This window comes from Hydractinia symbiolongicarpus, chromosome 7 (assembly GCF_029227915.1).
Source record: "Hydractinia symbiolongicarpus strain clone_291-10 chromosome 7, HSymV2.1, whole genome shotgun sequence".
Classification (NCBI taxonomy): Eukaryota; Metazoa; Cnidaria; class Hydrozoa; order Anthoathecata; family Hydractiniidae; genus Hydractinia; species Hydractinia symbiolongicarpus.
This window is the reverse complement of record NC_079881.1, coordinates 20,862,354-20,879,016: the sequence shown is the minus strand read 5'-3', so window position 1 is coordinate 20,879,016 and position 16,663 is coordinate 20,862,354.

The window sequence follows — 16,663 nt, the reverse complement described above, 5'->3', positions numbered from 1 at the left end:
TGTCTTGCGTGGAAAAACTATTACAGACATGTCCCCATTAAAATTTTGCTGATATTGCAAAATGTAACGTCAATGGTAAAGATTACATTCCTTATATTTTGCAGGAATAAGCTTACAAATATTCCAAAAACCTTATTCCCTCCAAGTATAAGACTCTGTACAGGACTGACAAAAGGTAAAAAAATTGCCATGCCTTAACGGAAAGGGTGAGTAAACAGATCTGCTATATCTGAGATATACATTACTAAAACAAACACACACTTTTGGTGTTGATTGAATCAAATTTGCAGAAAAATATTTCATTTTGGCAAAAAATCGACAAAATAAAACACCATTTGTTTGCATCGCGCAGGCACAATCCCATAATTAAATTAATAATGAAAATTAAATCAAATATTTTGAAAGTTCAAATTGCATTCGCACTTGCCTAGGGATGACATGATAGAAAGGATAAACCCTGCTTTTGACGATGAGGATTTTGAGCTTTGTAGATTAACTTCCACACGCGTGACAAGAGTTGTAATCTGTCGCCAGCTAGGACAATGCTTGCTGGCTGGTTGTGTTTGATATAAACTATTTTTAGTTGCATACGTTCGAAGTTAGTTATAATCTTATATATATATTCCCTTGCTTGAGTGAGCATGGTTGTCCACGACACAAATGAACAGTAACTTTCTTATGGCTCATACATTTGCTTTCCCAAGGAGTGGCCTTTAAGCATTTTTATAAGAATATACTGTAAAAAGTAGGTTAAAAATTAGAAATTTGCATATCAAGTAAACTGGACTTCTTTATTCTTCCAAAGCAACAATAGAACCGTTACACGACGCAGAATTTGCCATTAGCTATAGCAAATTATAGCAAGTTTTATTTTATTAAGGCATTATACATTTTAGGTCATGGGTCATGCAAAAAATACATATCAAAGAATAATGAGGACGATATTTGTCAAAAGTGAAGAATATTCAGGCTGAAACAAAAATACACTTTTCTTATATAAAACAGCGTGTTTCTCCTACAGAAGAATTTATATGAGCTGTGAAAAGTAATTTTTCCGTTGTTACTGTTTATAACACTACAGGGTGGAGTGATTTAGTGTTGATGTCGTTATTGTCGTTAAGCACAAGCAAATGTACGCAAACTTAAATCAATGTTTACATCAGTTAAGTTATGGTCATTTGAAGTATATTCGATTCTTATTCGCAAACGCTGCATTGTTATCACGCACGGCATGTTTGCACTCTTTTCTGGATACGGTATGATGAAATTTCACGCTCTGAAAGATTTTTTGATATTTTGATATTTTGTATAAACTTTTATGAGAAAGACGGATATGTGACCAAAATGACTGATTTTTCCATGGTTGATTACATTTTGTGTAAGATTTTATTTGCAAAGACAAAATAAATGGGTTTGAGTGTGTAAGGCAAAGTGTTCTTCTTAATATTTTAAGTAGAAATAATGCGGTAGTGGGCTGCATGCAATATACCAAAATGATGTAAGTTTTAGTATTTCTATTCTACTGTTGATTTTTTACATTTTGTGTAAAACTTTTAGGAGGTTTGTAGACTAAATAGCTGATTTTTTGCATCTGTTACAAACGGTAGATGGTGAAAATTATATAATACTCTTTTTGTGTGACTTAACGAAATATGTTGGAGTTTTTTAATGCTGGTATGCTTTTTTTGGTGTACTTCTGACATGATCAAAGCAAGTATATAGTTTAGCGTATTTAGTTTTTACGTGACAGTTGTTAGACACCTTTGATTTTGTTGGCTATTTTGATTTTTTTTAAACGTTTTGTTTCAGTGGGTATAAATATGGAATATTGCAGATTGTGACTTTCATGTTGTTTGTGTCACTTCGGATTCTTCCACGAAAAAACAGCTAGTGGTCACTCATTTGTTCAGGGCTATTCATTGTCTTTATGTAAAAGGATTATTTCACAACCACCTTTACTCGCGAAATATTTTAGTAAGTCCATAATACATCTAATGTAAAAAAATAGATTTTAACAAATCAAGACTTATCATTTATCCGGTAAAATACAAAATAGGACCTGGATCCAGCCTTTAATTCGATCTATATGTTTCTTGCGTATATGTTGCGTTATATACCCGGTTCTTACCAGCCTATCGCATCAGATGAATGAAGGAATGACACTTCTAGCTGTAAACATGACGTCTGAAACACCAGAAAAGAGACAGCACATTAGCCATTGTATTACTTTGTTTTTATAAATAAAAATTTACTTTTCAAATTTGCTATATTATGTAGTACGAGTTGTTGTTTGGACATTATGGCGGGGAAAGGTGACGTTTACGAATATGACTATCTGGTTTTCCAATACTCAAGATAAAACTTATCCCCCAACAAGTTACCTAAAGAAGCACCTGCATTTTTGAATTCTTTTTATTGGTTACAAGCGCATGGAGACACTTTTAAGTATATTTTGCTATTGAGAAGTTGAAAGTGCGCCCAGTCTAGCTGGACTATTTTGGTGGAAAATTCTAGCGGGTGGAGTTTACGTTTTAATTTACAAGTTTGTCTCTCAACTCTCCTAAAATTCGGCTTTATTAACATTAGTAATGCTGTACATTTTAAGGTGCGCCCACCCTACTTTCGTGCATCTAATTACTGATTAAATGGCCATAACTTTAAAAGCGCCCCACCCTGTGATCAAAAGATATTGAAAAGCGCCAAGCGAGTCTAGCATTGAACTTTTTAAATTCGAATCAAGGGGAGCTTGTAAGAACTTCGGTATAGTGTCAAGTTTGTGCAACCAGTCTAGTTTGACGCTTTTCGTGGAAAGAGCTAGCGGTTAGACTCTCTCTCAAATCTTATTTTAAAATTAAATTTAAGGAGGGACAGTTGTATTTATTGGGATTTTGAAATCAAAATGCGATATGGAGGGGTTTATATTGTTAATTTCTTATCTTTTTTGGTTTTTTCCTTTATCAAAAAATAGGAAATTTGAGTATATGTCAAGTTTAAAAAAATTATTTCAGACATATAGTAAAAAAATATAACCCACAAACGAATAAATATGCTTAAAAAACCTATAAGGAATGCATAGAATGAATATAAAACGATTTTTTAAAAAAATAAAGTTTTTTGTAACATTTTATTGATATGATGAAAAGTTAAAAGATTTTAGCCCATAATATGGCGTACTTCAAAAGTTATCACAAAAAAAGTGAGGAGATGGGGGGGGGGGGGTAGTCAACCCCCCTCGGTCTGAATAGGATTAACAAGCAGCCAGCGTAACAGCTTCAAATTTCACGAAGCGCCCAAAGCGTTTATTCGTTTATCGTTAATTCACACGTCATGTCAAAAATTGACAAATTGCCTTATTCGCCATGATAGCTGTCATGTCGGACAATTTATTCGTTATTAATCTTTTGTAAATTTATAAAGTATAAAGTTGTAAATACAAGTCATTGAGTTTACGAAGTAATGCACTAAATGCTAGCATTTCCTTCAATATGTAATGAAACAAAGGGCGGTGCGTTACCATTTAAGGAAACGTCCCGACATTTTTACAAGACAGTAAATCCCCAGGTCCTTTAGTCATAACAAGCCCCTTAAAATGAGGAGCCATAATCGCATGTGTTGCAAAGTGAGAGTGGTTGGTTACGTGACGGATATGTGGCTACTGCTTACCAAAAGGTTTAGCAGATCGATCGCGTTAAAAAAATCGACAGAATATGCCTAAATCTGGATTTCCTGGTAAAGCTTCCAAATAATGTGTTTCTTTTGTTGTTAATTATTTAGTATTTCATATAATAATAAGTAAATCAGTAAGTAACGCAAAGTTTTAACGTCCTTAGGGATTTCATCCTAACGGTTAGCCCTTTCTTCCCACCAACTGTAACTGTGTTTAGAGATACGTGTAGCATTGCTCTAACTTGCTTGCCTGCCACACTAGCCGATTAACGGTCAGTAGATGGCATTAAATGGGTTGAGAAAACTACATTTAATGTGAGCTGGAGAGGGGACTGGAACCTTATAAGTACAAGCCGAATCGCCTATAATCTAAAATATGATGTAATAATATATTAGTAATATAATCTGAACATAGCATGAAATGTTAATTAAATCGTTTCTTGGTTAATACAGATCACTTCTGTATAATCTGCGAATTTCTTAGATTATATTAAACATGATTTAAACTTGAATCGTAAAACCATTACACAGAAAAGTCTTTCTTCCAATTTTAAGTTTAATACTTTTCGTGTAGTACTTAAAATGTCTGGTATGGCTTGTTCGGGATTTCAAACCACGATCTTCGGCATTGGAAATAAACGCTCTACAAGTAGCTGTTAATGGAAGAAAATGTTACAGCAATGCGGCATAAACAGTTAGTAAAGGCTTAAGAGTTGGCAATTCATTTTTCGAACGTTGGCGTGGCATACCACTTGATTGAATGTTTCTAAAATTATTTTTACAATTTTACGCGAAATCGATTACCTGTTTAAAATTATCAACAGAAGTAAGCCACTTTAAGTTTGTTTTTATTAAAATATTTTACTACAAAAACAAATTGGTGGTGGACATTTTGTTTTCTTATTTTGCTTTTTTTCTAGCATCAGATTGAAAAATTGGGGAAAATATTTGCCGTCTCAACTTTAATTGATGTAATTGATATTCTACTTATTATGGAATTGACAAATACAACTATTCTGTGTCATGAGCGCACGAAGCTGTTCCATTTTTATTTATACGATTCTAAATCATCTTCATACGAAGATGAAATGCGTGTGTCAGTTCCATCTTTGTAACAAATTTATTGTCACGAAACATGGAAATTAATGCCAGCTTAATTGGATGCTGTACCAGACTGCTAGCAAGCGAACAAAAATCATAGAAAAATTAAAATATAAAAAAAAGTAAAAAGATTTCAAAATTTCAATATCAATTCATTTTATAACTTTCTTAAACGTGTAGAATAGAATCTCCTTATTAGCTGCCAAATAGTTAAAAAATCTCAAAACGATACTTTGTTTGTTTGTTAAATAAAGGTAACTGCAGAGGTAGGGTTAGAGTTTGTTTTTAATGTTGAAAAGCTCTAGGAGTTTCCATTAGAGTTCAGTCAAAATTGAATCAATCAATCAACGTCATCAATGCAAAAAAGATAAAAAAAACCCTCAAAGTTACACGATTGTACTATTTGTATGATTTTCGCCGACCGCTACGCGAGGCGGAAAAAAAATCGCCTTGAGGGAGATAGAGAAAGACAGCGCAGCTAGGCTGGACGTACAGGGTTGTGACATTTAGGCTAAAACTTTTGCGCGGACCCTGGCCATTCTTATTACCTTTTTTTTTCTTTTTCTTTTTATTACCTGACTAGCCAATAGGAAAGCTTTGTTTACGTTCGTTCTTTTACAAGTAATAACAACACAGATTCACGACCTTCTGGTATTCTACTATGTGAATCGTCTTTTGGCTGCGCATGTTGGACTTTCTTTTAGGGTTGGCTTCTTGGTGGGCGGTCCAGAGTAGTTTATATTTTAGTATACTTGATATGATACCTTTGTCTACCTTTGTCTAGTTACCAAGTTATAGAATAGTTAGAGCTACCACAAAAAGAAAAGTCTTTAGTTGGGTTAATAGTTAGCCAACTGGACATAGGTACCCCTTTTTCTTTGGTTTAATTATCCATTTCAGCACTTTGTCAAAACTGCTTGTTAAGTTCCCTAACCCATCAAAAACAATCACAAAATATTTTTCCAGATTTTGATTGGATGAAGCTATACTTGAATTTTGTATAAATCACTTTTTACACTTAGCTACACTTAACGCCATCGTGTGGTAGCTAGCTACCTAGAAATTTTATCGTGATACAGTGATGTTTATATTTTTAGACTCCGAACGCGAATTGAGAGCCAAAAAAATACCACATTATATACGTTTAGCCTTTCTAATTCACATCGACACTCTGCAATTGACCAAGGCGAGTACCCAGGTGTTAACAAAGATTCTTAATTCACGTTGGCATGTAATCGCCATGTATTATTTATTGCAGTTGGATGTGACTTAAACTTACAAAAGTTTTGTTCTCACTTTCTCATAATTTCTCTCTAAATTTAACTGGTATTCGTGTACAGGATACGATCACAAACAAAATACACATTTCCGACGTAAAACGCAAGTTTGCCAACTTAGCGCATGCAAATGATAGTTTATATTGGTAATTTTTTTTCAGACAGGAAATAAATTGAATTAGAAAGTCAGACGTTTGACTTTATATAATAAGTGTTTATTTGGGTACACGTTTGTTTTATAAGAACCTAGTTTATAAGAACGTTGAGGCTGAGATTTTGCCAAAAACTAAATACATATTAAGAACGCACTCAGCTTGAATATCTTCATAGACTATAAGAACAAAATGATGAGTCTACAATTGCAAAATATAATGTAGAAGCTGGTGATATTTCATTGAAAATGTGTTTTACCGATTGTGTACAAATTTAAGGAGTATAAGTAAAAAAATCAAATATTTTCACAAGCAGCCATAATTTTATATTAATCTTACATGTAAAATATGTTGTAAACACTGTCATATGTACTTTGCATGTCTTGTATATACGCTTTTTGTCTTGACGGTTTTAAAATTAGATGGACGGATAAATAAGGGATAAATATGCTCTGTATGGAAAACTTACGATGAGAAAAATACACTTTCTTGATCTCCAGAGTTTTAAAAATATTGATTCGTGCGAACAGGGGACTTTTCCAGCCACCGTCCTTGGCAAAGACTCTTGATAATATGTCCATCGTCAAATTGTTAAAAGCATAGAAAAATGTGAGAACAAAAGAGTGTGGAATAAAAAAAGTGGAACTTATGCATGAATCGCATTAATTATTTTGCACAAACACCCCAAAAATGACAATTGCGCTAATAAGTTTCGTACTGCGCAAAGAAGTTAAGATTAATGACACTAACGTAAATTGAGTAGCATGCTTAAATACTGTTTAGAGTATCCCATGACAACCCCAATTGCACTTCCTAACAGTGTTTTACTGAAAATAATAAAATAAGTGTGTATCAGCTTGATAGATAAATATTTATATACGTTTTGCATCACATAAAGTATTGGTTTGTCTCTTTTTAATAAAATGCTCTTTTTAAATGAATAAAGTGCTGCCTTAAAGAGACAATGATTGAATAGTAACCTGGTGTCAACTCAGGTTGTGTGACAATTGTTCCTCATTTTATGAATGTTTTTCTTTTCTAGATCAGCCTTTATGGAAACATCCACCGTCAGCCTTTCAAAAAATTTTGCGAGGGAGTAAGAGTAACGTCTTAATACCAAAATATTCAATGAACTTGTTCAGAAGTTCAATTTTACATAAAAGGATTTGTATATATCATAGAATTTCAAAAGATTTCTAGATTAACTTCAAAGAATCAAGTTAAAGCTTTTATTTATTTTTTTGAGAATGCTATATGTAAAATAATTTATTTTTTTATTTACGTATAGACATTCTTTTTTTATAAGAACATTGAAATGGAAGAAAGCCTTGCAATGTTTTTAGCGTTTTCGAAATGCAGCCTATAAATGTTCTTGGGATGTCCTTAATTTTCCGTAAATGAGAAATAAGCATGCGAGTAGGGGAGCTTATTTAATTTCGGCCATTAAAGCGGGCGCTTAATTGACTTAATTAAGGGGGGTGTTGGTTATTCAGCAGAGGGCGGTTATTCTGTAATTTACAATGTTACCTTAATCCAGTGATAATTGCTAGTGAGTGTAGCACTTGGATTTGTTATATTTTGTTTATATTTTTATCAAAAAAAGTTGTTGTCAAGCTTCACAAAGCTTTCTAATAATATCTACATGTTCCTAAATTTTGAGGTGTATGTTTTTATATACATTGTCTTAGAAGAGCTAAAAACGCGTTTTGAACGTATAAGAATGTCGCTCACAATTGTCGGATGATTAAGAAAAGTTCACACTGAAAACAGTTTTCTGCGGCGCCGCGCGTCGCCGCATCATATTTGCGTTTTCTCGCCACATTGGATTTTTATTTTCCTATAAAACAGAAAAAATCACGTGATTTCAGAATATATATCCATGAGAAGGTTCGAGGCCCTCGTTAATGTCTATTTCAGTGATAATGACACAGGCAAGCCTAAACTTTCTCTAACATAAATGTTTACAAAACCTTCTAAAAGCGCTATTTTAATTACAAGCTGTCCTACAAGAATTTTTACCTCTCCGAGCGCCGACACGAGAAAGTCGGGTGTTCGAATCTCATCTTGGTAACTATTTTTACTTTTTTTTTCTTTTTTCTATCTCGCCTGCGAGGATAAGTTTTAAACTCGTAACTAACTAACTAACTAACTAACTAACTAACTAACCATGTCCCCAATGGTCAATTGCAACGTCACAGATTTAAACTTCGTACTTAAACTCTCTAAGTACTTGGAAGTCATCTAAATGATGTTTCAGGCCAAAATTGGTATTTGTTTTCGACAAAATTTGGCAAAGTTAACAAAAACCTATGCCGAACATGATGGTGATAATAAAATTTTGATTTTTTGTAACTTAAAAAAGGTAAGATAAGTGTTCAAAACCCTTTTTTTAACTAACTGGTAAAGTAAAGGTGTTTCCACCAAAGATTTCAAAAGTGAATGTATGCAGAATTAAGGCGGGAGACCTTAAGCGCCTGGAATGTAGTCTGAGAAAAATAAAATTTCCACAACAATACGTAAGAGAAAAACGAAGAGGCTCCACCATTGTATAAATAATGACGAGAACGAAATTTTTTTTGCTACGCTAATGAAACGTCAAAATAGAGAAAAACGATTTCGGAAACACTCCAAAAAAACGTAAATATTTTGATTCCCTGCCTGTTATTTGTGTCCGCGCTACAAGTGGACAGGATTCTTTTTATCGAAGTTTGCTGTTTCTGACAGTTCTGGTATATTTTTTAAACTGCAGCTATTTCTTTTCTCGAACAATTAAGATCGTATATTATTTTATTTTTATTTGTCTTATTCTCACTGAGTGACTTTCTTATGTCCCGTTTTTTTTGTTTCATTTCTATTTTATTTTATTTATTTTTTATTTTTTATTTTTATTTTTTTTTTTTTGGGGGGGGGGGGGGTTACTGAATAACCGAATTTCGCAAATTTTAGGTGCGGCTTGTGGTCTTTCTTCTTCCTGCCAGTCAGTTTACTCTAGACTGACTCAACGAAAATTGAAATTTCGAGGAATTTTCTGTTCAAGAAGATCTCAAAAATCAATTTGCGTAACAGAAATCACAATTTCATAGACATCTTTGTGTAAATTTTAATCGCGAGGTTGTTTGCGTATATGATACGTCTTGTTTAATTTCATCCTCAGATCAAGCTATCGGGCTTCTTTTTTTTTATCTTAACCTGTCGTAATTTAGTAATTTGTTTGTTTGTTATTTTCTTTTATCGCTGTGTTTTTTCGACACGGCGAAGAATGAGAATATTCTAAAAAACAAGAATCGTATTTCAATACACTATTACAATTTGGTGAGAAAGATGAGACAGCCACTGAATAACTGTACGATGGTTTATATTTCTGCCAATCTTTTTGCTATACGACTTTTAAATTCTATGAATTCATAGAAATGGTTCAGGACATCACAAAAAAGTCTATATATCCATAGCAACGTTGAAGGTGGAGTTGGACTGGTTTTTTTAAAAATTAAAGGAAGGCGCATTTGAGAATTTGTGTTACTTGTTTACATAAAATTGCATTGGTTGCGAACATGCACGTTTGAAATATTTAATTTTTGCGCTTCCGCTTTCATAGTGCATGGTCACTAAGTCCTTATGGTCACTTTGTTAAGTCCCCAGCACTACTATATACTATGGTAGAAGATTCTGTGACAGCCTAGTCAACTCTGTGACTTTACAGAAAATATTGTGTTGTCCTAAGTCATTTTTTTTGAATTCATAGAATTACAAAGTAGTGTAAAAAAAAATTGGCAGATACAAACCACTGTATGGTTGATCCCCTTTATTTCCATAACGCTTCCTATTTATTTCAAAGTATTACTTTTATTAACAGGTAAAGTTGTAAAAGGTTACAATAAGAAATACAAAGGTTAAAATAAGAAATAAGGTACAAATGCTCACAGGCTAAACTACTTACGCCTACTTAAAGTACTTAAAGAAGTACTTATATTTGATGAAGAAAAGACCTAAGGAAGTCATGAAATACTTAAAGTGCGTTTCTAGAATTTTCATTAACATGGTCTAAAATATATACAATCGAAATTACTATTCTTGTAAAATTAAACAATTTGAAAATTATTGCTGTTCACAACTTCGGAATACAGCTAGTCACAGTAATCTGTTTATTTGAACTTCTCCGAATTTACTCAGAGACTACGTAAACAATCCAGTTTCGAAAATTCTAAATTGCGAAGGAAAGAAAGAAAGAAAATGGGAACAATGACATTGTTTTTTGGGGGTAGTTAATATTCACAATATAGCACGATCGTGTGCGTGTGCAAAATACTGTTAAGCGGAGTAAAAAGCACTGGAAAGAAATTTGTTGACAATTTGTGTGTTCTTGTAAGGAAAACATCAAGAGACCTAGTGACGAACTTAGTTGCATCAACCCTCGTGTTTGCGAATTGGCAAGTAAGCAGTTTTGCTTGAAACCTATTTTAGTTTTTTACTGCAACTATGATGTGCTGACAAAAAAATAAAATCGAAAACACTTGGTTGATAAATAAATTATACTTTAACAAATGTTCTTGTTCATATTATGCCAGCGTCGGGTTAGCTAGTAATAAAAAAGAAAATAATTTTTGTCGAACATTGATTTGGGGAAACCAGTATTCCTGTAACAATCTTCCGGTAACCACCCAGGAATGAAACTACCAAAAGCCAAATTGTGCATCGGATCACACGTAATTAAGTAACTTGTGCACGTGTGAATGACATATTGACAATATTGACCCATTTTAATTATTTTTGTAATTTGATACATTTAGCTTCATTATTATTTACAGTGTTTCGATTTATATTTACACTTCAAAACAGAAAGCAAGTGTTAAAGTGGATTTCTACCAACATGTTTTTCGTTTTTGTTTTGAATTGGATCCGAATGGATCAGACATTTTCTGGCCTTTTCTGTTCCAAGTGATACGTCTGATGCTTATCAATGGAAACAGAAATTTTAATTTTTTTTTCGCCGTTGAAGAATTTACAGTTTTCCGTAAAAATAAAATACAAATCTTAAGCTATTATATATCGTATAATCTAAAGATAGGATTGCATATGCTAAAATATTAGCCAGAGAGGTAAAAAATGGCAGGAGCGAGAAGAAGGCTATAATAGGCTTATCACCAAGCCTCCAACCTATATAAAAGGTTAGCATTGAAGATGATGAGGAGTTGTGTTATATGTGTCGTACGTTGTAACTGTCGTGTGTTCTAAAATAAATATAGATTGTCAGTAGTCAATAGTTTATGTTTTAGTTTATGTTTGAATTCGTTAAGTGATGTAATAGTTTTCATATCGTTATCAAGAAATGTATTCCACAATTTACGTCCTCTGCTAGTTATAGAGAACTTTGTGATTGTATAATTAATCCTAGGTTGAAAAAAACTGTTAATTAAAAATCTGGATGGATATTTATGTTGTATCTTTCGAAGTATGTTTTTAAATACTCTTGGTAACATATTGTTTTCAAGCTTAAACATAAAAATAAGAGTTTGATAAATGTTTATTTGGTATACATTCAGTACATTGAGCTTTTTTTTTTTTTGGAGTGAGTGCACCTGTCAACATTTAAAATAATTCTGATTGCATGTTTTTGTTTATTTTGTAATTTTGTCAATTTTGGAGCGTTGTGCTGCACCACGCATTATTTGCATAACTTAAATAGCAGTGAGTGAAAGAAGAATATATGTTTTTTAAACAATTCTTATCTAGAACAAATTTTGCTTTAAATAGGATACCAATATTCTTTGCGACCTTTTCTTCTAAAATATTTATATGTTCTCTCTAAGTAAGATTTTCATCAAAAATAACTCCTAAAAATTTCTTGGATTGTGCTCTTTTTATACTTATATTATTAATAGATGAATCAGGAAACTTCAATGGCATATCATCTTTTTTATTTTGCCTGTGAAAAACTGTGTAGCTACTTTGTTTTCGAAATATTTAGAAACAGTCTGTTTGCCTTAAACCATTCTGCCACTTTAGAGAGTTCATTATTGACTGTGCGAAATAATGTTTTTATTTCTTTACGTGCATAAAACAGATTTGTATCATCTGCAAGTAAAATTGAATGTAAAATATTCGAAGCTTTGTTCAAATCATTTACATACCTATATAAGGAATAAGAGTGGTCCTAATATGGAACCTTGTGGAACTTCACAGATGATTGTTTTGTAATTTGTACTTCCACCGTCAAAGGAAATGTACTGTCATCTATTGGATAAATAACTTTCAAACCAGCGAATGTTGAAATTGTGGATACCATAGTTTTTGAGTTTTTCTAATAGAACTTTGTGATTTACGGTGTCAAATGTATAAAAAACGTATATAATATTAAATATATGCATTAGTGGAATTTTTTGTTCGCTTAACAACGTTACTATTTACTATATATAGCATTTTTTGTTCGCTTAACAACGTTACTATTTACGTCATCAAAACCTGAACTTTTATTTGATTGTAGTGAATCGATCGCTTTGAATAATTCATTTTCACTTAGTTTGTTATTTTCCATCTGTGTGTTATTAACAGTGAGAAAGCATTTAAAACTCAAATTGCTAGGTTCAATCTAAGATGCCAGATTTGAACCCACTTTTACAAAAAAATCATTAAGCTCCTCAGCTATTAGACACTTGTTCTCGATTTTATTTTCATCAATATTCAACCTTTTTGGAAGTTTTTCTTTGCTTAATTTTGTTTTACCTATCACTTCATTGATTATACTCCAAGTTTTCTTCACATCGTTTTTATGTTTATTTATCAGTCCACTATAGTAAAATTTCTTGGAGCGCCTCTTAATAATTTCAAACAAATGTTTATAATGTAGACAGATAAAAATGGGGGCTTCTAGAACAACTTCACATTTTCCACGGTCAAACCATTATAAAACCGCTTTTCTTGCTACCCCACTCGATACCTCAAAAAAATTATGACGTCACAGATACCTCAAACTAGTCTTATAACCTCCAAAATTGCTGACAACAACAAAATTGCTGACATCAGATCACGTGACCCTGCTATCATGCTCAACTTGAGTAGAAAGGGGGGAAATTCCCTGAAAAACTGACCCTGGTTGAAGTCTTATCCCCATAATAAACGAGTGTGCTAAAAATGACCTCCTCGAATACAAATTCCTCATATATAATAAAGATGGATAATCAACCCGAGCATCAAGAGATGGTAGAAACTCGTCCAGTGGTTGAGAGTAAGCTGAGAGGGGGGTATAACTGGATCGTAGACTATGTGCCAGAGGTTATCAGAAAGCCAGTGAGCAGCGCTTTTTCAACAGTAAAGAATCGCATTCTCTCCATGTATGATGGAGTAAAAAAGACCCTGAGGAGTGAAGTTGAGGAAGAGGCGCAAGAAGGGCACGTCACTGAGGAGAATGCTGAAAGCGTTGAACCAGTGAAGCACAAGGAGGCGACGAACGGTGCCTGCAAGACTTTTCGACTAGACGGGTGAGGTAAGACTGATATCGACAGCTATATCGAGCTTGTCAAGGAGTAGGTTGAGACGCTTGTCGAGGAGCAGGTGAAAGGCTTAGATGCTGCCACAGTTCAGATGCACCTGTGGGTGATGTGGAAGAAGGAAGAAGGGGTAGTTTTGACGTAAGACAACGATGAGGAGGGGAGGGATACTCATGAGGTAAAGGTGGAGAAGACATTCAACAGTAGGATGACAGAGATTCTCCGAAGCAGCGACGTTGCAGAACTGCTACAGGGTATATTTGCGCATCTCAAGACTCAAGTCGAGCACCCTGCGTTACCCAAGAGTGCCTTCACTATTGATCATATCGTGTACCTAGACATTGACTTCCACAAGCTGAAGCTGACGCGAGGGTCTTCATACATCGAGCTACCTGCTTGGATTTCCCTGAAAAAGGCTGTGATTAACCCTAGAAACGCTGATGAGAAATGCTTCAAATGGGCTGTGATAGCAGCGCTGCATCACGAAGAACTTGAGAAGAATCCACAACGTATCAGCACCTGCAACCCTTTGCAGCGCAGTATGATTGGGAGGGGCTCAAGTTTTCTGTAGCACTCAACAAAATCGACAAGTTTGAACAAAGGAACCCTGAGAGCGGTGAATGTGCTTTTTGTCAATCAGAAGAGTATCTACATTGCTCGCAGGTCTGAGTTCAATAGCAAGCGAGGTAAGCAGGCCAACTTGCTCATGATCACCGACGGTGATAATAGACACTACACAGCGGTGAAATCGCTTTCTAGTCTGCTGAAGTCATTGAATGCGAAGCATAAGGAGGCATACCACTTTTGCATGAACTGCTTGAACGGCTTTCGCACAGAGTCAGCAAGAGACAAGCACTACGAGTAATGCTCGAGTCATGGTGAGGTAAATGTCAAGATGCCTGCGGAGAAAGACAAGTGGTTGAAATTCTACGATGGTCAGTGCCAGTTCAAGACCCCTTTCATGCTGTATGCAGATTTTGAGAGGATCTTGAAGCCTGTAGATCAACGGTACAAAGACAAAATGAACCAGCTGAAGACTGTTAGGAAGGGTAAGGCCTCATACACGGAGAAGCTCAGCACTCACGTTCCCTCAGGGTGGTGCTTTTATAGCAAGTTGGCTTATGGAGACGTTCCTGATCCGCTGAAAGTTTATCGTGGAGAAAGATGTGTAGAGAGGTTTGTAGATGATCTGAAGAAAGAGGTAAAACAGCTGTATGAGCTCTATCCGCAGCAACCTATGACAGAGTTGACAGATATCTTGAAAAGAGAGTACCAAGCGGCAGAAAGTTGTCACATTTGCATAAAAGCGTTTGGTGACCTAGAGAACCGTAAAATTAGAGATTACTGCCAATATACAGGGCCCTATCGAGGTACAGCGCACGATCTCTGTAATTTGAAGTGCAAGATACCAAACTTTGTCCCGATCGCTTTCCATAACCTGAGCGGGTACGATGCACACTTGTTCATCAAGGAGCTTGGCAAAAAGTTCAACAAAGACAACATCAGCGTCATCGCAGAGAACAAAGAGAAGTACATCAGCTGCAAGGTGTCAATCCCAGTCAAGCTTACAGGTGTGACGGATAAGAATGGCAAGCCTGTGTACAAGAATGTCGAGCTCAGGTTCATCGATAGCTGTAGGTTCATGGCATCGAGTTTGGATAATCTGTCAAGTAACGTGAGTGACGAGCAGTGTAAGAATCTTCGTCAGGTTTACCAAGACGAGGAGCACTTCAAGCTTTTTCAAACGGAAAGGTGTGTATCCGTACGAGTACATTAACAGTTGGCAGAAATTTGAAGAGACGGCGCTTCCACCTAAAGAGGTCTTCTATAGCAAGTTGAACATGAAAGGAATTACCGACGAAGACTACGAGCATGCACAGAAAGTGTGGGAAAGAATCACACCTGAGGATAATGAAAAGTAACTCTGGGAGACTATCACGATGTGTACTTGACGAATGACGTCTTGCTGCTTGCAGATGTGTTTGAGACCTTTCACAAGACGTGCTTAGAACACTACAAGTTGGGTCCTGCACACTTTTACACAGTTTCCGGGTTAACCTGGAATGCAGCCCTTAAGGAAACTGGAATTCAGCTGGAGTTGCTGACAGATATTGACATGCTCTTAATGTTTGAGCAGGGTAGTAGAGGAGGTATCACTCAGGCTGTGAAGCGCTACGCAAAGGCTAACAGTCGCTACATGCCTGACTATAAGCTTGAGGAAACCAGCACCTTCCTCCAGTACTTGGACGCCAGCAACTTGTACGGCTGGGCGATGGTGCAGAAGCTGCCAACACACGGTTTCAGATGGATCAACCAAGTTGACAAGTTTACACCTGAGTTTATCGATAAAATGGTGAAGAAAGACCACAAGGGGTACAGTTTGGAAGTTGACGTTGAGTACCCGCAGGAGTTGCACAAGAGCCACAATGACTTGCCATTTTTGCCAGAGAGCATGAAGATCGGGAAAGTTGAAAAGCTGGTACCAAATCTCAAAAAGAAGAAAAGATAGGTGGTTCACATCAGAACACTGAACCAGGCTCTCAAGCATGGCCTTGTGTTGAAGAAAGTGCACCGACCCATCAAGTTTGAACAGAGTGTCTGACTCCGGCCCTACATCATGATGAACACAGAGTTCCGTACAGCGGCGAAAAACGAGTTCGAGAGAGACTTTTTCAAGCTGATGAACAACAGCGTGTTCGGCAAAACGATGGAGAACCTCAGAAACCATAGAGACATGAAACTGGTGACAGATGAACAACAGTACACAAAGTACGTGATAAAGCCTATTTTCAAGGACAGCGTGCACTTTAGCGAAAATCTCACAGGTGTTGGAATGGGGAAGACTGCGATCACGATGAACAAGCCCATGTATCTTGGGCAAGCCATTTTAGACCTGAGTAAGATGATAATGCTATGATGAACAACGGCCACTACCATTGGCCAAGAACAAGAAGGTCATTGGCTTGATGAAAGACGAGCTTGG